A 23,530-nucleotide genomic window follows, 5' to 3' on the forward strand; every position below is an offset into this window, starting at 1 on the left:
TGGTCGTAAGCATATGTTTACGACCAAATTTAACTTAGTGAGTAGTGCTCTTAGCATTCATATTTGTAGTTGACTTACTCCTGTTTCCATAATCCACTTCGTGTGACAGATAGATCCATGCTGCATAACGTACTCTTTGGTAGAATTGCAAAACATATATATATTATATTAATTATGTTTGCATTATTTTCTTTCCTTACCCTTTCATCAATCACAAACAAGTTTTCCTTGCATGTCACCACTTCCTGCACATATTTTGCTTTAAATTGATTGGTGCCCTTCACCACACTTACAGAATGTCAATTGAGATGTAAGTTAATTGTCCCAAAATTGTTGCGTGCTCATCTAAAAAAACAGTTGTCAATGGTCCTGAAATCTAGTACATTGTAAGCATTCAAAATGTATCTTGCCTGCCCTCTTAACATAATCGTATCTTACTCTGAGTAACAGTGGAGGCATTTACATGTTTTCAACGTTACTCATGTATGACAGTCATTCCTGGGTTTCTGAATCATTTGCAAATTATGCATGTTTAATTTTTTTTTTAAAGTACCAGAATGAGGTCGTACTCGCAGAAAAAAGTGTTAAATCGGGCATATATTTCTTGACAAGGATAGGATTATAGACTTTCATTTATTTTTAAGAGTTTTGATGAAGAGGATATTTTTAAAGTCTTTCCAAAAAAGGTTAGTCAAGCATTAGTCTCAGATCTGATCAGTGTGAATCAAAATGTTGAACTAAAATCAAATCAGATCACGTTAAAAAACAAATACTTAGTTACAATGTACATGCACTTTAACTTTAGAATTTAGGTTTGTACTTCTTTTGTTTAGTGTATGGATCACTTCAATGTTTTCCATTGTTAATAACATATAAATATATGCATTTAATCATCTAGCTTTTTGCCGCTCCTCCTCTGCGCACTGTTCCAAATTTCATTTTGTTTTACAATTCCACTTAGAATTTTTCACTAATAAATCAAATTAATGTTTTAAAGTATATATTCAACAATTATGTGATGGATTCTCAAAACCAAGGTAGTAACAGTCATAAATCGATTTTTGGTTTTATGAGATTAGTAAAGAATCCCCTGGGGGGTTTGGCCTGGAGTCAATGGAGTAACACGCATTGGGCGAGCATCCCAGCCGATCCCCACCATCCACAGTAATCCTGCTACCCCTGCTGCATGGGGAGCCCCAACACCGTTGCAGCGAGGGGTCCCTGATGCTCCTCAAAATCCTAGAAGCAAAGCTTTGTCAGAACCTGCCCGGGGGAGACCGAGATGGGCGACCTGAGCAAAGGCCTGGAATAACAAGACGGCGGCACACTACGATAACACCGCAACGCACAAACTTACGTGAGGCGCTGGCTTCGGGGGCAGGGACCCAGGGCTGCCCGGCGGCCTCCTGTGGTGTGGGGACCATTGTACAATGAAGCCGGCTCTGGACAGTGACCCCCAAGCACCCAAGAAGAGACGCCTGGTGGGCCCGCCTGTGAGAGGAGGAGGCATGAGGCTTGAACTGAGTCCCTCCCGGGCGGGATAACTGTGCATGGTGATTGCACTGCATGTGCTACTTGCTTGAGGCAGCGACCTCAAGAGCGGAGACCTGGGGCTCGCCGGTGATTTCCTGTGGAGAGAGGCGCAGCGGGCGCCAGGGTCAAGACTGCCCATTAGAGCGAAACCCCGAGTGCCTGCGGAAGGACGCTGGCGGGCTGCTGAGCAGCAAAGCCTGGGGAAGTGGCTGCTCTGCCCTGGAGGAGAAACCCTGGGCGACTGTGCCGGCGAGCCGCGGCAGCAGGTCCGCAGAGATTGAGAAGATGGCAGCCTGAGGTTGTGGTGTAGGTGAGAATTGGGAGGTGGGATTCGGGAGAGGAGGCGACGCAACAAAACTTAGCTATCCAGCAGCTCCACCTGACTGGAGCGACCTTGAAATCAATGGGCCACGGAGCCCCTGGTGTGCTGGGGGCTTGGGGCCCGAGGCGGCGTGGGTGGTTGCCCCATCCTGGGGCAGACAGTGTAGGCACGGCAGCAGTTCTGCCTCCCCGCTGTTGCATTGGCGGGGAGGATTCCACTGCATGTGAAGGTCCCATTGCTGGGTGTGGCAGCAAGACCCTGGAAAAGAGAAAGAGCACTGGAAGAGTGAGATCCCCTAGCCGGCGCTGGAGTGAGTCCTGAGGACCATGACAGGGGTGAGTGGACACCTGAAGTGAGAGGGTGACATAGAGCCCTACGGGGGCATCTGCCCTTGGGCTTGTGCACCACTGCCTGACACGAGGGGGCAGCAAGGGTGGACCCTGGCGGTCAACTGCTGGTCAGGGTATCCACAACTGCAAACTGAACAGAGGGACCTGGGACGGTGGCTGCCCGGACCATTTACTCTCTCTGCGCTCTCCTGCACGGACCACCATGGGCAAACTCCTGAGGAAGAGAGGCCTGGCAGACCTGGATGGCCCTGTTACTCTGCACCTCCTGAATGGGGATTCTGGAGATGTGGCACAGGCTCGGGGATCCATGGAAACCACATTGGACACGATCCTGCAGGCCATTGCCACTTCCCAGGAGGCTTTGGAGGTCAAAATTGACACAATAGCCACTGACCTGGGAGTCCTCAGAGACAATCATCGCAGGCTAGCCGACAGGGTCACCACAGTGGAGCGAACTCTGGATGACATAGCCCAAGACTTTCGCCAAATAAAAAATCGCATGACCCAGATGGAAGACAAAGTGAAGTCTATGGAGACGAGGGCTGATGACTCTGAAAATAGAGCAAAATTAAGTAACATACGCATTGTTGGCCTGCCTGAAAAAAATCGAAGGTACAGCAGCAAATATGACTCCCTTCCTGGAACACTGGCTGTGAACCAAGGTGGCCCCAGAAAGACTTTCGCAGCTTGAGTGAGCTCACAGGGTTCCGTGGGTCCCCAGCTGGTCATTGTCAAACTGCTCCACTTTAGGGACCGGGAACAGATCCTGTTTCAGGCGCGGCTGCGCAGAGAGCTTAAAATTGAGGATCACTGTATCATGAGGTTCTCGGACTTTACTAGGGAAACACAGAGGCAAAGAGCATAATTAAATGAGGACAATAGGAGGCTGAGAGATCTGGGAATCCAATGTACCATGCTATTCCCTGCCAGACTCCGCAGGGCTTCCAGCCATTCCACATACTTCTTCACTTCCCCTCAGGAGGTGTGGGACTGGATAGAGTTGAACTCCACTGAACTAAAAGGGAGCTGGGAGGACAGACTGGGCCCCTCCGCAAAGCCAGCACGGGGACGGCGGCAACCTAACGCTGGTACAGTCCCTTTGCACACGCAGGTGCTCAGGGAGAGGCGCAGGGCTGTAGAGATGGCAGCAACCCTTAGTGGAGTGAGCCCTAGCATCTCGCCGCCAATGTATAACCATTCGGACCGAGACTCACTCTCGGACTGTGCCTCGATCTCCTCCTTGGATTTGGCAAACCTGCCGCCAGTGGTAACACCCGGAACATCCAATGAGATAATTTGATTCTTTTGCTTCATGGGACGCCACTGGTGGCTCAGGCCCGGAGGGGGCTGCTCGGTGCCGTAGCTTCGGAGGAGACCACCTGGGCTTGCACTGATTGCTTGGGGCACTGGTGCTGGGAGTCTGAGCCCGGTCGCCTCATCTGCGACTCTGGGATGGCCCCATCGGCTCTCCATGACATCCACCCATGAACATGAGATATGATCCCTCAGCGGCGCAGCTGGAAGCCGTATGCTACTTCTGGTGGACTGGATGGTACGTGTGGTCGCCGGGAGAGACTGCCTGATACTCCTCTCACGAACCCCCCCTAATTGTTATTAGTCGTAATCGTTTTAACTTTAGTTAAAAGTTTGGCTGGGGATAGTACCAATTCCGACACTGGGGAGGGAGAGGTGGGTGGTTCCTTTCATTGTTATGTTGGGGTTGCATCTGCTCACTCATTATGCTGCATGCCTCTGAGGAGTCCTTCCAGGTCTGCAGGCTGCGGGCACCAGCAATACTGCAACACACACTTCCTAGTAACTAATAACCCCTCATGGTGCTCCCCCAAACATATAACTTCATCCCTTGGAATGTCAGGGGACTGAACAGTATGTCCATGCACTACAAGGTCTATTCCCACTAAAAGAGGCGGGCGTACACATAGCGATCATCCAGGAAACACACCTTACCACTCAAGAATACAGTACCCTCAGAAAGAGATGTCTTGGACAAATATTCGTTACCACTTACTCAGCGTTCGCCAGGGGTGTCCTGATATGGATTTGCCCAGGGGTCCCCTTCCAGGCCACGCGGGAACTGATTGACCCTAAAGGCTGCTATGCCCTGGTTTCTGGTCGGTTAGAAGTCCAAGACCTTAGTATAGCTAGGGTGTATCCACCCAGGGCTTTCCTTAAAACACTGTCCAATATGCTGGGGCCCCACTTAACACAAGCGGCTATGATAGGAGGAGACGACAAATGTGTCTCCAATACTGTTCTAGATAGATCGCATCCCCCTCCGCCAAGCTCACAATACACCAGACCTCTAAGGCCTTTAGCGAATGACGACACAATTTGGGACTCCGGGACACGTGGAGATACTTGCACCCCGCTGAACAAGACTACTCATTCTACATGACTTGCATATCAGGTTGGATGTCTTCTTGGTAACCCTGGGCGTTTATTTCAATGTTTGCAATGCAGAATATCTTTGTCGTACTATTCCGGACCACAATCCCCTATTGTTCTTGTTGGAATGGTTCAGGGCACGACCCCATATACCAAATTGGTGGCTCAGAATTGAAACACTAGAGGATGCTACCTGTCGACATTCGATCGGGGAGGCCATTCAAAATTACTTTGCGGGCAATTAAGCCATTGGGGCCTCCCAGGCGGGGTAATGGGAGACCTTTAAGGTGGTAATCAGAGGTAGATGCATAGTCGAGGCGGTCGGGTGTGGCGTACTCTTAAAAGGGACATAGAGGAACAAAAAATGGCATTGCGCGCACTTTAGCGGGAGAGGCCTAATAGACTGGACTTCGGCCCGTTGCTGCTGGAGGCCAAGGAAAAAGTTGTTGCTTTGATTGAGAAACTTAGATGCTTTGACAACAGGGCTTACATAGCGGGCACATGTGTAAGGGGATAGGTCAGGCACTGTACTGATGTAATAATGCAGCTTAAGTTAGGTAGGAATCAATAGTTTATTGAACAGACTCCTTGCACACCATCTCTCCTCTCCAGGTTCTCCAGTCCTGTCACAGCCACTCTAACATTCTAAGGTGCACTCCAGGGTGTTCCATCACCCAACATTCTAAGGAGAGCATCTGGAGTGTACCATCTTGAGCTAGATTATAAACCACACAGAAAGGACTTGCTAACTTAATACAAATATAACTGTACAAACTAAACCATTGTTGAAGATACTTCATGATAATATGAAATACATAATATAGGATGTTCATAGATTATAACACATCTCCCTTCCTCTATAATAAAAACTCAAAGTCTTTGTGCCATGACGGACTCGTTATTGTCCTTGGAGCGCATCTTCTGCCTTTCCATAAGACTTCTGCATCGTCATTGCATCGCGGTCATGGCTCCAGGTTATTCTATCCATGCTTCCTAGGTTGCTATCCTCCAATGTTACTACATTCTTTTGTACCCTGGTGATCCTCATTGGTTTAGGTAACTTGCTGCCTTCTTTCTGGGAGGGTTCTGGGAGTTTAACTCTAACCCACTGTCCCACTCTCCATGGCTTACTTTTTTTAACCAAATTTGTTATCATACCACATCCGATATTTTTCTTGATTCTGTCGGACACATACTGCAGCTTCCTCGCACTGCACCCAGTGGGGTTCCCCCCTTCAACCAGTTGGGATTAAGTTTGGTTCCTGGAAGCCTTCCCTTAAGTGAAAGGAATGGAGATATTCCTGTAACCAAGTTATACGTGGTATGGTATGACCAAAACATATGTTTAAGAGCTAGTTCTCCTGATTCATAAGATATAAAGGCCATTTGCAGACACTCCTTGATCATTCTGTTGACTCTTTCTACTAACTATTTGCTCTAGGATTGTATAGCGCCGTTCTAAAGTGGTGGACACCACTTTTCTTTAGGAACTCCTTCATAGCTCCTGACATGAACTGCACTCCATTGTCAGTCACTAGCGTGCTAGGGATACCCTCCCTCGTGAATGCCTCAGTTAAGAATTCAATTACATCCTGGGTGGTCACCTGACTCACCAATCTGGTCATTGTCCAGTGGGAGTGGTAATCCACCAATACTAATATGAACCTTCCTTTTATACTGGAACGTGTAAAGGGTCTAAAAAGTCTAATCCTACCTTATCCCTTGGTTTTACTGGCACCTCTATGGGAGACAACAGAGACTTATGTGTAACCTTAGTCTTATCGCTCATTGCATACTTAACACAATCTCTCACTGTGTTCTCTACCATCCTATCCATGGTGGGGAACCAATACGTGGCTGTAGGTTTACTTTTGGTGACATTCCTTCCCAGATGGCCCTCATGGGCTAAGCTCACGAGTTTGTCCCATAGTTCACTGGGAGGTATTAGTCTTTCCCCTCTCATCACCATGTCATTAGAAATTTGGAGTTCTGACCTCACCTCCCAATACCCTTTCAACTCTTCTTCCAATTGTTTGGAACTTTCTGGCCATTCCTTGACTATCTTTTCCGTTAACAACTGTAATGTTTGATCATTCTTTGTTCTCGTAACCCATTCCTCTTTCGTAAGACCAGCCAGGTCCACATATAGCACCGGTTCAAGGGTGTCATCTCTTCCCTTATCCTCTCCCTTCCTTGGTAATCTCGACAAGCAGTCAGCTATGATATTTCTCTTGCCAGGAACGTACTCCACCCCAAAGTTAAAGACTTCCAGACCTAGGATCTATTTGGCAATACACGGAGTGACCTGGTCTCTCCCTTTGGTGGTGAATATGAAAAGTGAGAGGTTTGTGATCTGTCCTGACACAGAAGGGTAAGCCCCACAGGAAAAATGTGAAATGATTAATGGCCCAATAACATACCAGAGCCTTTCCCTCTATTGTGGAGTAGTTCATTTCTGCATCTCTAAGAGATTTGGACGCAAACACTACTATTCTCTCTTGCCCCTCCACCAACTGAGATAAAGTGGCTCCTAGACCCTTTCCACTGGCATCAGTAGTTAGACAAGTTTTCCTTTTTGGGTCAAAATTTCCTAAACTTGGAGACTTGATTATAGCCTCCTTTATGTTATCAAAAGCTATTTGGCAATCTGGACTCCACTCGAATGAGGTTTTTTTTTTAACAGGGTTCTCATAGGGGCCGTGACCTCAGCAAAATTATGTACGAATTTTGCCATGAATTCTGCTAATCCCAAGAAGGATTTAAGTTCATCCTTATTTCTGGGTGCTGGGGCTTCCTTCACAGTGACAACCAGATCACATTTAGGTTCCACCCCATCCTTTGTTATTTTATGGCCATGGTATTCTACTGATTCTATGCCTATTTGGCACTTATCCCTACTGATGGTCATGCCTGTTCCATCCAGAGCTTTGTATACTTTTCTCAAGTTGGAGTTATGTTCAGACTCTTCCATAAACCAATATGTCGTCTTGGAAGCACATTACTTGGTCAATTCCTTGTAAAATACCTTGCATGATTCGCTGGAACACTGCGCAGCAGAGGCAAGGCCGAATGGCATTCTGCAATACCTGAAGGCTCCATGTGGAGTAATGAAGGATGTGAGTGAACAAGAAGAAGGATGGAGTTCAACTTGATGGTATGCACATGATAAATCTATTACACTGAAACATTTAGCTGGACCTATTGTGCTTAACATTTCAGTTATCCTAGGTAGGGGAAATCTATGAACCCATATGCTGGCATTCAAATCTCTCAAGTCAACACATAGACGTATGCCTCTGCCCCAAGGTTTCTTGGTGACTACAATGGGGGCCAACCACAAGGAACTTTCTATAGGTTCTATGACCCCTTGCACCACCTGTCTGTTCAATTCCTGTTTTAACGGTTCCTGCACAAGGTAAGTAATGGGTCTGGCCTTGTAAACCACCGGTATGGCATTTTCCTTTACTTTAATTATGTGTTGATAGTCCTTTAACAGTCCTAATCTGTCCTCATATAAGCTAGGGAATTCCTCAGACACATTATCTCCCGATCTAGGCTTGTCCACCAGTAAAACTTGTTTCCTGTTGTTAGGGTCTAGCTTGATACTAAGTTCTTTTTGATGTCTCCACCCCAACAAATTGGACCCTTTGTTCGTGAAATACACATTACCATCAGTATGGTGATCCTTAAAGGTTATGTGTAACTTTAACATTCCCTTCATGGGTATGGGATCACTATTATACACTCCAGGATTAATGTCTGCTTGTTGCAATTTATATCCCTTGTTTTGGAAACTATCTTCAAATACTCTGTAATTCATGAAAGTGAACGGTGAACAAGAGTCTGCAAATGCCTTTACACAGATGGCATCTAATTCAATTTCACAAGCAGGATACACATTGTCAGTCTATGTAACTTCAGCTGTTTCTTTTACTTGTAGTACACATTTTTTTTTTAGATCTTGGGCTTCTTCGATTTTGTGGACGACTTTCTTATTGTTCCTTTCATTCTCACACATTCATGCATAATGCCCTATAGCGCCACACCTCCTGCATAAGCAATTGCGCGCAGGACACATAGAGGTGTTAGCCAGGTGTCTACTGTTCCCACATCTAAAACACTTGGTCTTACCCCCGTCTATGTTGACTACTATATTTTTTTAAAGTGAAACTTCATGTATCCTAGTGTCCTCCTCCTGATTAAACTCTCTATTCTCCTGCTTAGGGCAAACTTTAACCTCCTTTACACCTTCAGACTCCACAGAGTGCTTAATTTTCTTCATACATTCTGCTGTATGCTCTATACTTTTTGCTATATCCAAGGCTTCCTTCAGGGTGGGATTGTGGGCCAGTAACTTTTCCTGCACCCTAAGATTATTGGTGCACCTTACTAATTGATCTCGAATTAAGGAGTCTTCCAGATCTCCAAACGCACATGTATTGGCCAAACCCCACAGGCATGCGATGTAACTAGACACCTTTTCATCTTTTCCCTGTGTTCTATGTATTATAATCTATGAACATCCTATATTATGTATTCCATATTATTATGAAGTATCTTCAACAATGGTTTGGTTCGTACGGTTATATTTTTATTAAGTTAGCTAGTCTTTTCTGTGCGGTTTATAATCTAGCTCAAGGTGGTACAGTCCAGATGCTCTCCTTAGAATGTTGGGTGATAGAACACCCTGGACTGTACCTTAGAATGTTAGAGTGGCTGTGACAGGACTGGAGAACCTGGAGAGGAGAGATGGTGTGGAAGGAGTCTGTTCAATAAACTGTTGATTCCTACCTGACTCAAGCTGCATTATTACAACAGTTTTTCTTGGCAACGAGGATGGGATCACTGCGCAGGGGGCAGTGAAGACTCTTTGCCCCTGACGTTCTTCACCACCTCTTCATGGAGAACGGACTATATGGGAGTAGTGAGGATTAAGGCGTTTGCCTCTGCAGATTGAGGAAGACGTATGATCTGCTCCTGTCTGGAATGCGTGTGGACTACAACCGATGTAAGGAACACTCTACATACCACATATGGTGTTAAGGAGGTGGCGTAAAGCGGTTGGTGTGGCGTAGTCACCGTTTTAATGGGGCTGGTGATATTGATGTGCTGGTGCGTATCCCCTGTTAATATCTTGATCCCTGAGGAAAATTAAGGGAAAGGAGAAAGATAAGAGGTGAACTGGAAGAGAAGAGGTAAACTGTCATAACCTGTTGTCTAATCTAAGGTGCTGCAGGCGCTCACCCGACGGTAACCGCTCCAGGCACTTACCTTAAGGTGACACTGTGTGTGATTCCATAGAGCGGAACGGAATCTCTACCGGCGCTCACCCGACGGTAACTGCTCCTGGCGCTTACCCTAAAGTGCTGCTGTGTGGATTCCGTAGAGCTGGACGGAATCGGCGAGCTCAACAAGTCATTTATTTGTTCCAACTCGAGTGAGGATGCACCATCCGGGGACAAGCGCTGAACATTCCCGGACGTGGGGGCGCCACGTCAGGAAAGCTGGAGCGCAGTAACTTCCTGATGCAAAGCCCTGTTAGCGAAGAATATCGTGGTTCCGGGTGAGGCGCAGTCCCGTCTCCTGGCCCAGCCCTCTTTCAATTCTTCCTGGTGGAGTCTCTTCAGTCTCGGCATGCCAGTGGAGGTTAACAGGCGAGTTGACAATGGGGAGGAGGACGGCTGCAGTGCTCGTGTAAAGTTTATGGTGCACTTCACAAGTATATGGTATATTGGAAGGTTGGGAAGGTTACACAGGGATATGGACAAAGACTAAAAGGACAGTTTATTGTAATACTTTCCTGTATTTTATTGAATTACAAGTTTAGTTGAAGCTCAGTATTTCGAGTTGGGGGTGCATTGTTAGTGGACACATTGCTCTGGTGACCCAAAAATCCAGAGGACCGGTTAAGGAGTGTGGGTAACCTTTATCCAGTTTGTGAGGGGTTTGGTTTGGAACTGCTTTACCTAGATTTACCGTACAACTGTCTACTGGTTATAAGAACAAAGTGCATGTGTATTTAATTGCTTTGTACACTTCCAGGACAAGACCAAGGCATCACCTATTACGCCATGCCAGCGGCAAGTATGTCTCAACCTCCCCCATTGCTGAATGAAATAGGTGAACCCATCCTACCTTGGAAGTAATGGTCAAAATTGTTTGAATCATATTTATTTAATAGCTATAGGTGAGGAGAAGTTCACAGCCTTGAGAAAACAACACATTCTATTGTGTAATTTAGGCATTCATGGAAGAAAAGTGTAGAAGAGTTTGGCAGATCCTGACGACGAAGGGGAGGATGAGGGAGAGAGTTTAGATGAATACGAGAAAACAGTCAATAAGTTGGAGAGTCATTTTGCTCCTAGAGAGACATACATTTTTCAGTAGAACACAGGAAAAAGATGAAAAGGTGTCTAGTTACATTGCATGTCTGCGGGGTTTGGCCAATACGTGTGAGTTTGGAGATCTGGGAGACTCCTTAATTTGAGATCAGTTAGTAAGGTGCACCAATAATCTTAGGGTGCAGGAAAAGTTACTGGTCCACTGCGCGCACTTGAGCGGGAAAGGCCTGATAGACTGGACTTCGTCCCGTTCCTGCTGGAGGCCAAGGAAAAAGTGGTAACATTGATTGAAAAACTTGGATGCTTTGACCACAGGGCTTATATAGCGGGCTCATGCGGAAGGGGATAGGCCAGGCACTCTACTTGCGTGGTTGGCAAACCCCTTCCGTAGGAGCTCACTGGTATTGGAGACAGAAGATGAGAATGGTGAACAGTTGTTCCACCAGAGAGAGATAAACTCTAGATTTATTTAATATTATACCTTGTTATACACCCCACCAGCTGAAACGCTCTCCCCCACACAACTAGGCTTTCTGGAGACCTTTGGGCTCCTGCAGCTATCAGTGGTGGAATCACTGGCATTGGGAGGCCCCATTGCTCTCCCTGAAGTTAGGGCGGCAAAAAAATCTAAAGCCAGAGGCAAGGTACCGGGGGAGGATGAACTCCCAGCAGAGTTCTACCGCACATTTGGAGATGCTTTTTCCCCCAAATTTGTTGATCTCTATGCAGAGGCGCTTGAAATGGGGAAACTGACTCCCTCCGCCAACAAAGCCTTAGTTGTACCGCTCCTAAAGCCAACGCGCCGGCAGGAGACGTGCGCTCATAGCTCCCCCCTATAATGATTTATTGCACATCCTCCTGAACCCAAGGGGACGGTGCCCTCCATCTTCACCGGCTTTGCAGGTCACAAGGAGATGGTGGCTGCATAGTCTAAGACGCACCGGGCCTCCTTGCCTTAGGCCCCGGGGTTACCCCTCAGTGGGTGAGCTGTTACATCAAGGAGTCCAGCCCTGAGGGGAGTGACCAGCTGGGCTGGCCACAATATTACAACCTTTGGCCACTTATACAGAGACAGGAAGCTCCTACCATTTGATACCCTGGTTGATGATTACAGGCTTCCCCCCGGGCAGTTCTTGTACATAGAGCACTGACAACCACAATTAGGCAATACTGGCAAGAAAGAACAGCAGTGCCGCCGACACATGTGGGCTGCTAGACCTTAAGCACAATCACCAGGAGGGTGAAAGCAATAACCTCCCTGTACAGGGCGCTGAGGAAAGGCGTGCTGATCCCCTTAGATACATTGAGACATTACTAGGAAATTGATATTGGTGCCCCCCCACCCCTGATGAGGTGCAATGGGCCAGATTCACCTTGCATACATACAAAGTCTCCAGAAATGTGCGCTTTCAACTGATTAACTTTTACATCTTTTATAGGGCGTATCTCACCCCGCTCAAAATATCCCAGCAGTTTGGCACGGAGCATCTGCGATGCCCGAGATGTGCGAAACAGGATGCAGACTTTCTCCATATGATGTGGTTATGCCCCCACGTAGAGTGGTACTGGGAAGAAGTGTTTCAAAGTATATATGATGTGACACATAGAAGACTATCTGCCTCCCCTCTAGTGGTCCTTTTGGGGGACTTTGCACATCCTGGGTCATGCAGAGCCACCTCCAAATTCATTGACCTTGCCTTAGTTTTAGCAAAAAGAGAGATTACACTGCACTGGAGATTACCCATGGGCCCCCTCCTAGTCATGTGGAGGAATGCACTACTAAAATGGGTGGAGGCTGAGGGTAGGGTTCTCCTCGAAGAAGCATCGAGGGGCTTATGTACACAAGACAAAGCCAGGGCCTGGGACCATCTGGTGACTTGTATGAAGGAACCAGCCTTAGACTCCCCTGACACCTCCCTGACACTTTTACAATGTGCTGACGGGGACAACCCCGTGGGCACCTAGGCTCCACACTTCAAGGACTAGTCACCTTACACAGTATGACACACTCAAGAAAGGCTATACACTTACCAACACACAGAGCAGATGCAGGGAGGGATTGGGCGGGTTTGGGAGGGGGTATGGTTGTTACTGCAAGGGAGGTTCACGGGGGTCATCCTAATACCACATCGGTCTAAAGGCACCTATTCCAAATGATAGCTGGCACAATGTGGAATAGATTACAAACCAACTGGATTATCCTGAATCTGACTTTAGTTCAGAATGTACAATGCTTTATAGACCAACATGCATTTGTATCACCCAGGGGTATGTAGTGAAGTTATGTATTCACGATAAATGCTAATAAAATCTATTTACAAAGAATCCCTGGACTACTCCCGGAAACCTACTGTGTTATATACTTCCATGAGTTCTCCAGTGTGCAAAAGATCTACCTGCAGAAATTCCTCTGCTTGGAAATTCTGCATTTGTAAATGATGCACAAATGTGCGTTACCAAGTCTTTTTTCCCCAAAAGCAATACTAGTTTCCCCAGTTGGCCCTCTGTTTGTAGATTTCCACTAGAATTGGGGACATCCCTCCTCTTTGCCGCCATACAGATGCACTGAATCTTGCTTTTGAAATAAATAAATGTGCTTTTGTTTCTAGAGTTAGAGAAAAAGTTACTCTAGAACCCATGAATAGTTTGATTAAAAAAAAAAAGCAGAGTGGCTAAAAAAAACTCTGATGGAAGGACTAAAAAGCAACGTGAGGCCAAACATTCTAAAAGCTAGACGGGGTTTATGCGCAAGCTATTAAATCCATTAAGTCTAGGTGTGAAGTTAAGGTTTGGGAGGATCAGGTGGAAGCTGCAAAGGAGGGGGAATGCTAGTTTTTCTGGCATTTGGTCACTCACAATGATCACAAAGATTATGCTTATCCTGAATGTCACATTTCCGAGGCAGACAGAATGGGATATTTCTCGGTCCTCTATGCAGATCCTCCCTCCAGAGCTCTTCCACCCAATCCAAATACCCTGCTATCTAGTAGAGGCGGATTGGAAGTAGTAGTGTCTTTTTCTATGGAAGAATCATTAATGCTCTCAAATTCTGAAACTTGAGACAGGCCCTGGGATGGACAGGATCCCATTGGATCTGTTCTGTGTAGAGCTCCAGATCTGGGCTCCTTATATTAATGTTTTGAATAATCCAATTGCGGCGGGAGACCCCATCCTCAAGGCATGAAATAATACCCATCTACAAAAAGGGCTCAAGGCAAGAACCAGGAAATTATCGCCCCATTTCCCTGATGGACAACATACAAACAATAGTAAGTAATAAAAGTAAGCATCTTTTGGCAAATCCTTTGGATTGGATCAGATCCAAGAAGGCCCTATCACACCTCCAAGCCGCCTTCATTCCTAAAACAAGTACCTTGGATCATATCTTCCATTTTTGACCTTAAAATGGAAGTTTGTTGACCTGGATCGGGGGTTACTTTTTGTCACCTTTGTAGAGCTTCGTGCAGCACTTGACCGTGTCCCAAAGGCAAAACATTCGGAGGTCTTAATAAAAATTGTGGTTCCCTTAGAGCTATTGTCACTGATTGGGAATTCATACACTGCTAATTTTGCTAGTGTCAGATAGGGCCCTGGTGGGGGAGAGGACGACAGAAAGTTTTCCAATAAGGCATGGTGTACGGCAAGGGTGTGTCCTTGCTCCCACTCTATTTTACTATTCATCAATCAAAGTATTTTTATCAAATGAATTGCATAAACAATTCTCCCAAGATAGCTGGTGTACTGAAGAAAGGGCTGTCACTCTGCTGGACTCCTGCTCTGCTGTGCTGACCTGCTACACTCCTTGCCTGATAGTAAGAAGGACTGGATCTGAATCTCTCTAACCCAGAACTAAAGTGACTCCTAGGGCTTTCTGGCTTTCCTCCCGTTCTTATAAAGTCTCAGGGACACAAAAGACTTCCAACACAACTTTACAGCTCCTGGATCTCTCTTCAACCAGCTCTTGACCCCGAAGAAGCTCCTCTCCAGTCTTGGGCTCTTGGAAGTGTTTTTTGGCTCTTAAAATAAAGCTTTTGGGCTGTTTATTGCCGCAAATGGGCCTGCCTGCACCAGAACCTGGCCGCTGTCAGAAGAATCAGCACGAGCCACCGCAAGTTCATCTGTTTGCACATGCCCATTAAATAGGCGTTATTATTACCAGCAAAACTGAAATAATGTCCGACCAAAAATCCTTGTTTTTCACATCTCCAGAGGCAGCCTAGGATTAGATCGAACAGGTCAAGCAGTTGAACCAGTTGATGCCCTCTCCTTCGTCAGGCATATGGAAATGGCAGAGTAGAGAGGCCAGGTGACAGACGTTACTTTATTTGCCTTCCCCCAGCAAACAGATTGAGTCCAGGTCCCACCTTGACACTCACATTAATTGTAGTACTTTCCTCACACATGCAATACATGTTGCGAAATTCCGGGCTTGTGGCAGTTCTAAATTCTGCAGTGGGAGGGGAGTTTATAAAGGTTTTTTTTTATGTTGCTGTTTTCGTCCTTCTTTCATTGTAAGAGTACTAACATGTGGAGAGAGTATAAAGACCTACTTCTTATAGGCACAGAGGTCTTCTGTTATCATGCAGGGCCCCATTTATGCATTGGAACATATCAATTGCACCGAGATTCTCTTATTTACTATAGCCTATTACATGTGGATCTCAATAAATTCCAGAAGATTCATCATGAATAGATAGAATTTCTTTCCATGGAATGTTTCTCCACTAAGAGGTACCAGGTATACTCCTTTCTTAGATGGCGCAGGATTCATTTTGCAGTGTTTCAAGAGACCCACTGAACTAACTCAAATTGTTTGAAACTTAGACATACATAGATGAAGAGACCAGCTGTTGTACACTACCCATTCAGCCTCTCCCATAGGCATTTTGTTATGTGTGAAATTGGGACTCCCCTTCATCCCTATAGCACAACAAATAGGTTCTGAAGGGTGCTATGTTTTTGTCTTGGCTCTGATTGGTGGTAAGATTTGCAATGTGTTTTGCCTGTACACTCCTAATCAAGGTCACATTACCTTTTTAGGTATCCTATTTATTGTGTTGGCATCAATTGACTCTGGACCCCTACTTCTGTTGGGGGACTTTAATAATTATGTAGACAGGTCACATCACCCACTACCAGGTGCCCAGACTTAGAAGACAGCAGAGGCCCTTGCTACTTGAGTATTCATCTGAAGGTTAATAGAACTTTGGAGACCAGTTTAACTCACCAGCAGGGAATATTCTTATTTTTCAGCACTTCACATTCTCCATACATGTATGGACTTGTTCTTTGCAATGCAGATCCCCAACTTTGTTTACAGTTTTAAATATTATATATAATATAAGATTTTATCTGGATTGGAAATTGAATTGCGCTGTGGAAATGCAAAAATTAAGCTGTTCCCTGACTACATCGCTATAGTGCAAGCACCGCGTAAATACTTCCTGGAGGTGAAGTGGAAGCTTTGCAATCTACAGTCGCAATACATGTTGCTGTATCTGGCCAGACTGAAGGTTCTATTTCGAAGAAAGGCCCCATTCTTTTGTAGCCTCAACACTGCATGGGATTGACTGTTGGAGCGGAAGTCACACCCAATGACAACCACAAGGGCAGAGGCTGGGGACTGGGTTTCTCCATGAATTTGCAACTCTAAAATGATACATCAGGAGGTGCCACAGCTTGAGGAAACATACCATGGGTGGGGATGGAGACTTTTCCCCTGCAGGCTCTGGCTATGATGATGGCCCATGACCACCTGTGAGCTGAGGCTGGACAGTTTATATGGAGGCTACTCTTCTGGAGTTGCTGAGGTGCTGGGTTTTAAGATGCATCTAAGGGCAGCAGATGGCAGGTTTGGACGATGTGATGTTGGATGACATCGGCTAGCACTGGAAACAGTTCCTCAATTTGCAGAAGTCTTTTAATGTTTTCACTTATTTTACGTTTACATTTTCCTTTCACTGTTATTTTGTAGTTAGGTGACTATGGGGGCAAGAGGTGCTTCATGGCTAAAGGTGTGGGGGAGGGGGTGGGGGTTTGGGGTGGGGAGTTTTGTGACACAACAAAAGCGGCTCGTGCAGGCCTTGATTCTAAGTGATTTGCCATGACTCATGTTTCTAGTCTTTCGCCCCACTAATCCAACTACTGAATGTATATGAGGATGCTTTGGGTCTACAAGTTAACTGTGCCAAGTCTTCACTGAGCCTGCTGTCTGGGCCCTTCCCTCCTCCAACCCAGGCCTACTGGGACCTCAGATATGTGTTGGGCAATTTCATATACTTTGGGATGCGCATCTGGTGACCTGGAAAAATGCTAGGGGCTTAATGTTGCTCTCCTGGAAATTAAGGTTAAAGGTTACGTGGCCTATTGGAGTACACTTCTCTTGAATATACTTCGGTAAATTGCTCTCTTCAAAACGATTGCTCTCCCACAGCTGCTATATACTATTCATAATTACCCCTGTAGAATTCCACAGCAATGGTTTGTGAAGCTGCAAGCAACTATAAATAATTATATCTGGGGTGGGAACCCTACTAGGGCTACACATAAAAACTGTATTCAAGTGCCTTTTGATGGGGGCATCAGGGACAAAAAACTCTACTTTTGGGTGGCATACATAGTGCCGATTAACAACTGGAGTTTCAGAGAGAAAAATGATCCAGCCTTCCGTTTGAGATGAGGTAGGTATTCAGAGTCTGCTCCTTGGTCATGACCCTATAGTGTAGGGGTCCCTCACACTTGCCTCACATGCCTTACTGCATGTTGGAATATGGCCCTCTCTGAGTGGTCACCCCAAACTTTTTGACTTCCTCCTCCTCTTTTTCTGACCTCTTTTTTGTTGGTGTTAGGATTCTGGACATTTTACCACTGCTAACCAGTGCTAAAGTGCATGTGCCTCTCCCTAAAACACAGTAACTTTGGCTCATACCCAATTGACATATTCATTTTATTTGTAAGTCCCTAGTAACGTTTAATAGAGGTGCTTATGGCCTGTAAATTAAATGCTACCAGTGGGCCTGCAGCTCTGATTGTGCAACCACATAAGTAGCCCCTTAACTATATCTCAGGCCTGCCACTACAAAACCTGTGTGTGCAGTTTCACTGCCACGTCAATTTGGCATTTAAAACTACGTGCCAAGCCTTAAACTCCCCTTTTTCTACATATACACCCCTAAGTTAGGCCCTAGGTTACCCCTAGGGCAGGATGCTATGCAAGTAAAAGGCAGGACATGTATCTATGTGTTTTACATGTCCTGGTAGTGAACAACTCAAAAACAATTTTTCACTACAGTGAGGCTTGCTCCTCTCATAGGCCAGCATTAGAACTTCCCTTATATACCTTTAAGTGGTAGATTCTGATCTGAAAGGAGTTGCTCTGTTGTTTAGTATGGCCAGAATGGTAATAGAAAATACTGCTTATTAGTGAAGTTTGATTAAATATTGCTATTTTAGAAATGCCACTTTTAGCAAGTTGACATTTCTTTGCACCTACTGGCTTCTGTGCCTTGCAGCCTGTCTCCAATCCACGTCTGGGTTGTGCTGGTTGATAGCTCCCCTTGTACACTCCACTCAGACATCCATAAACATAGGACAGCCAGCTGCATCTGCATTCATCTGTATACTGAATGGGTCTCCCTGGGCAGGAAGGGTGGAGGTGCTCTCATACTTCAAAGGTCTGTGGCCTGACCCCACACAAAGGACTGATAACCCCCCCAAAGGGATCCTGGCAAACAGGGGTGGGCTGAAAGGGGACCTTGTGCACTTCAAAGGCAACTTTGGGGCACTTTGGGGTGTGTATATATACTGTGACCCCACCAAAGCAGACACTACTGGATCTACATCTGGACTCTGTCAGAGAGACTGCCTGGCTGCCCAAAAGACTCACCTGGACTGCTTTGCTGGATGGCCTGCTGCCCTGCTTGTTGACCTGCTGACTGCTGGCACCTGACTCTTCTAAAAGGACTCTGCCTTCCCGAAAAGTGCTCTCCAAAGGCTTGTATTGAGCTTACCTCCTGTTCGGAGGCTCAAGGCCGCAAAGACTTCACCAAAGAGAAGAAGATCCCTTTGAGCCTGCAGAAATTGATATAGCTCCTGCCTCGCAGCGGCAAAATTGCAGCAATGTCCACTGGATCGGCGCAGCACCTGTGTCGTATTTTGGACTCTTGCTCTGAGCAAGACTGCTGGTCTCAGGATGACAGTACTTTCGTTTGTAGGTGACTAAGTCTTTCCTACAACTAGTTGCAACTGTTGTCCAAACCTTACTGGCTCACTAGCAGTACCTCACCAGAAACACTATCGTAAAAGGTGATTTATGGCAGGCGTTTATGCATGGACTCAAAATAGGATATCTCAGGGAATGTCATGGTTAAACTGAGATAACCCTTTTCTCACAGATATATTATGTCTCATACAAACAAAGGCAATAACACAGATGCAGTGAAGTTATAATAGTTTTTATTTAACATAACTGCAATTTGCGATAGGTTGCATGAACTGCAATGATTAGGATAATGAATATACCAAGCAACAGTATTGTGAAGAAGAGAGTCATTGTTATGAAGACCCCCACCATTTTGCAATATATGAAAGAAAGATATATATATGTATATATAAGATGGAATATGCCCTAATACCCTAAATGAGAATAGGCCTAACCTCCTCCCTAAAGGAGAGCTGGGTTTGCTAAAACCTAATCTGCCAAAGCTGTGTCCATGAGGGGAGCCCCCAACCCGCGTTACCTTGGAATGAGGTCTCTATCTCAGACTCCGCAGGGACACGAAGACTGGGTTAGTGTCAAGATGACTGCAGCATCGGTATCAGCGATGGTGGCGATGCCCTCTGGTCGGAATCCCTCTGATTATCTGTCTAAAAGTGTGATGTATTTATACAGATCTACAAGGTCCCCTGACGTATGTGTATTCCAAAACAATAGATAACAGGCATGCTTGGGACGGCAATTAATATCAACAATCCCTCGAAAGTATAAAGAGGGAAAATCCTTAAGTGTGAACACCTACTGTTTGTTTGTCTTTTGTGCTTGATCTTGACGCCTTGGCGCAGTGACACTGATAATAAAACTCATAACAAGTGGCCTAACTATAAACAAGGCAGCCATCTTAGAAGAAATCAATAATTAAATGGGCTAAGACAGAGCAAGCTAAGTAGGTTAAAAGTCACTAGGTGACGGGGGCAAGAGTCTACAAGCCAGCGGCTAAGCTAACTCTTGCTATCCCATTAAAATGAACTAGGATTCACTACACCTGCTGCTTCTCACCAGTGCATTAAGGATTTTCAACACATCGTCTGTGGGCGTCAAGATATCCCTGCATCGAAGTGAGGAACCAAGGCTGTGCTTCTGGAAATTGACGCATCACCTTGCAGCATGGAAAGAAACTACACATCGGATGTGCAGCACTGGAAAATCCGACGCAGCGTCTTATTTTTCAACGCATCTCCTCCTCTGCGGCCCTGTGCGTCATTATTTTTTATGCATCCCAGGTACTATGTGTTACGAGGATACAATTACTGCTTCTTAAGGATTGAGACTCATGTAAACATTTAAAAAGTAATATCTTGACTTCTTCATATTGTATTTTTTTGTCATTTTGGTCTTATTTTATTCAGATAAATATTATCTATTTTCCTAAACTGGTGTGGAGTACTTTTTGTGGTGTTTTCACTGTGCTACTGTATGAGGTAATGCATAAAACCTTTCCACATTGTCTTCTAAGTTAAGAGTGCCTGCTCCGTGCCATGTTACCAGAGGGTGAGCACAGAATAATTTAGGTTATGTAGAGACTTACCCTGTCTAGGATTGTGGTCCCTACTTGGACAAGGGTGTATACCTCTGCCAACTAGAGACCCAGTTTCTAGCACTGCTGTTCCCACAGAGTGCTGGCAGAAAGCCCTGAGATGGATGGGGTAGACTGCAAAGGCCACAAAGGAATCACCCTCGTGACTAGGCACATGGTTGAAATCATCCACGCAACTCAAAGTGTTCCAGAAATGGGGCAAGCTGGGCATATCTAAACTAGGTGACATTTGGACCCACACCCATATACGTTTCTGTGGACAACTGAGCAAGAAGTTTGGGCTACATCTTACTCAATTCTTTATCTATAACTAAGGCATGCTCTGGAATATCTTGTGATGAATCCTGACCCTTTTCCTGACCACAGCCCACTAGAGAGCGTTCACGCATATCTAAGAGCCTAGTTGTTAATGCACCAGACCTTTGACAATCTTGTTGGAATGCGGGGAAGATGACATTGGAGAATTCGTTACTGTGCCATACCCTAAGACCATTCTGTGGGAAAGCTGAGAAGCTTACATTGGAGAATTTGATGAGGAAGATTGGTTTGAGGTGAGAATGGTGACCAGACAGCTAGTGACCTCCACAAGACTATGACTGATAAAATTCAAATACTTCCACGTCATCTATTATACAATGGTTAGACTCTAGAGGATGGAGAGGGTGGTGGGCCTGGAGTGCCTTAGATGCAGAGTGGCCTGGGGTGCCTGGAATCACACAGTGTTGGAGTGCCCAGTGCTTTCTACTTACTGGAACAGAATCCTTTTAACGCTGGAGGAGGTGATAGGCATCACACTGGGGTGAGCTCCCAAGATGGCTCTGCTGGAAGTGTTTCCAGGCTGGGACGGGCTTCGAGGCCAGTGCATTCTGGTGGGCATTGCTAAGCATGACATAGCATGACACTGGATGTTAAAGACGTCTCCCCTTTTTGGGAGTGATTGAGGGGTATAGATCATTGTTCAATTGCTGAGGAGGAGGTTTATAAATTCAGAGGTTGTCCGCACAAGTACACCAAAGTATGAGGCTCATGGAATTACCATTTTCACTGCCTGTGAACTATATGTAGATAACCTCTTATTGAAACTGACACCATACTTATCTGGATCCCCGGATAAGACCAGAAAAGTAGGGACCAGATAGCCGCTCTTTATCTGTAACATTGAGTTGGTTTTATGCTCCTTTGGAAGCTTGTATGTCATGTTGATGATGTTAATCTTTGTGTTGTTAAAAAAGCAGTAAAACAATATATAAAAAAGAATGTATCTGAACACATTCTATTGTTATTGTTGCTGCTGTAGGGTACACAGCCCACATGTATACCCACTTGCCGTTTTTAACTCTGCCCTGCACAATGCTGTCTACAAACACACTATCGCTGTGGCAATCACCACCTACTTTGAGTTGAGATAATGCAGGCTCAGTTAGTGAAACACGTACAAAGTGTGAAACCTTTAAAGTCTGTATCAAGGGAGTTTGTATAAGCATTCCCACAGGGGTTCTTTGAGCACTCCAGAAACAGTTGCATTCCTTAGCGACAGAGCTACAATAACTAGAAAGTGCTTATGCCGACTATCATTCAAATGTCACCTCTTTGCTCAGTAAACAGTGCTCAGACTCAGAGAAACTCACTAGATGGCTGGAATATCCTGCCCTAGTGCACCCGAGGGATATAAGTGGGGCAGATTATTGGCCAGCTGTCTTAGCCTCTCAAGACCCATACATCCATAATAATGATTCAGCACCCTCAAGGACATATCTTGTGTTCTCACCTAGCCATCAAATCAGAGGATGATTCTTTTTATGCAAATGTATGTATTTCGGTGGAGACCATTGCGCAGGAACAACAAAACAATGTTATCAGACCTCCTGCTTCCCATCCTAATTTAGATAAGGGTGTTTCCACCACATTTGATGTCTGACCCCACTTAATTAAAATAAAAGCAGCACTAGATCAACTGGCCTCTAGTGAAATTCCTAGTAGTGATTGTTTACCTACCAGTCAATATTAGCATTTTGTTTACATCAAATGTATCTGGTGCATCTAATTTGCAAAGGATTTTACATTCTTTTGATTAAATACCTGTAGATAGTGTTTCTGCCACAGTTATATCCATTGGCATGGAGAAGCGTTTGATTCACTTAACTAAAGCTATCTTTTCCAGAATCTGAAAAGTGTGATATTTGATGTATTTTTCTCATGAATCAGAGTTCAATATGGGATGAATACTTCTTGCATTAGGACTGGGAGACAGTTATCTCGTCAGATACAGATAGAGAGACCAGACAGGGATGTTCCTTGTCCCCCTTGCTGTTATCACTAGAGATAAAGCCCTTTGCCAGTCATGTGTGACTGAATAGTAATCAGATTGGCCTAAACTTGAAGGAACAAATGCATATCATCTCATTATAAGCTGATGATGTTTTACTGTGCATCCGGGATGTGCGGTCTGGTCTTCCGTCGGCCTTACAACCTCTTGAGGGCTTCAATAGAGCGTCTGACCTAAAATTAAACACAGATAAATCATACATTTTCCCTGTAATGTTGTTGGTGAACAAGAACTAACTGACTTAGACAATGGGGGACTTAAATTGACCCTTCAGTTAATACGATACACACGAGTTGAGGTTTGTAGACAACAACTGAACATAATCACAGGTAATCTGGACAGAGCCTTAGCAGATTCTACGATCTATGCAGGTGTCTGCAAAAAATTACCCTGTCTTCTCTAGGTAGGGTGGCTGAGCCTATAATGACTCTTTTACCCCA

This window comes from Pleurodeles waltl, chromosome 2_1 (genome assembly GCF_031143425.1).
Source record: "Pleurodeles waltl isolate 20211129_DDA chromosome 2_1, aPleWal1.hap1.20221129, whole genome shotgun sequence".
In the NCBI taxonomy this organism is placed as follows: domain Eukaryota; kingdom Metazoa; phylum Chordata; class Amphibia; order Caudata; family Salamandridae; genus Pleurodeles; species Pleurodeles waltl.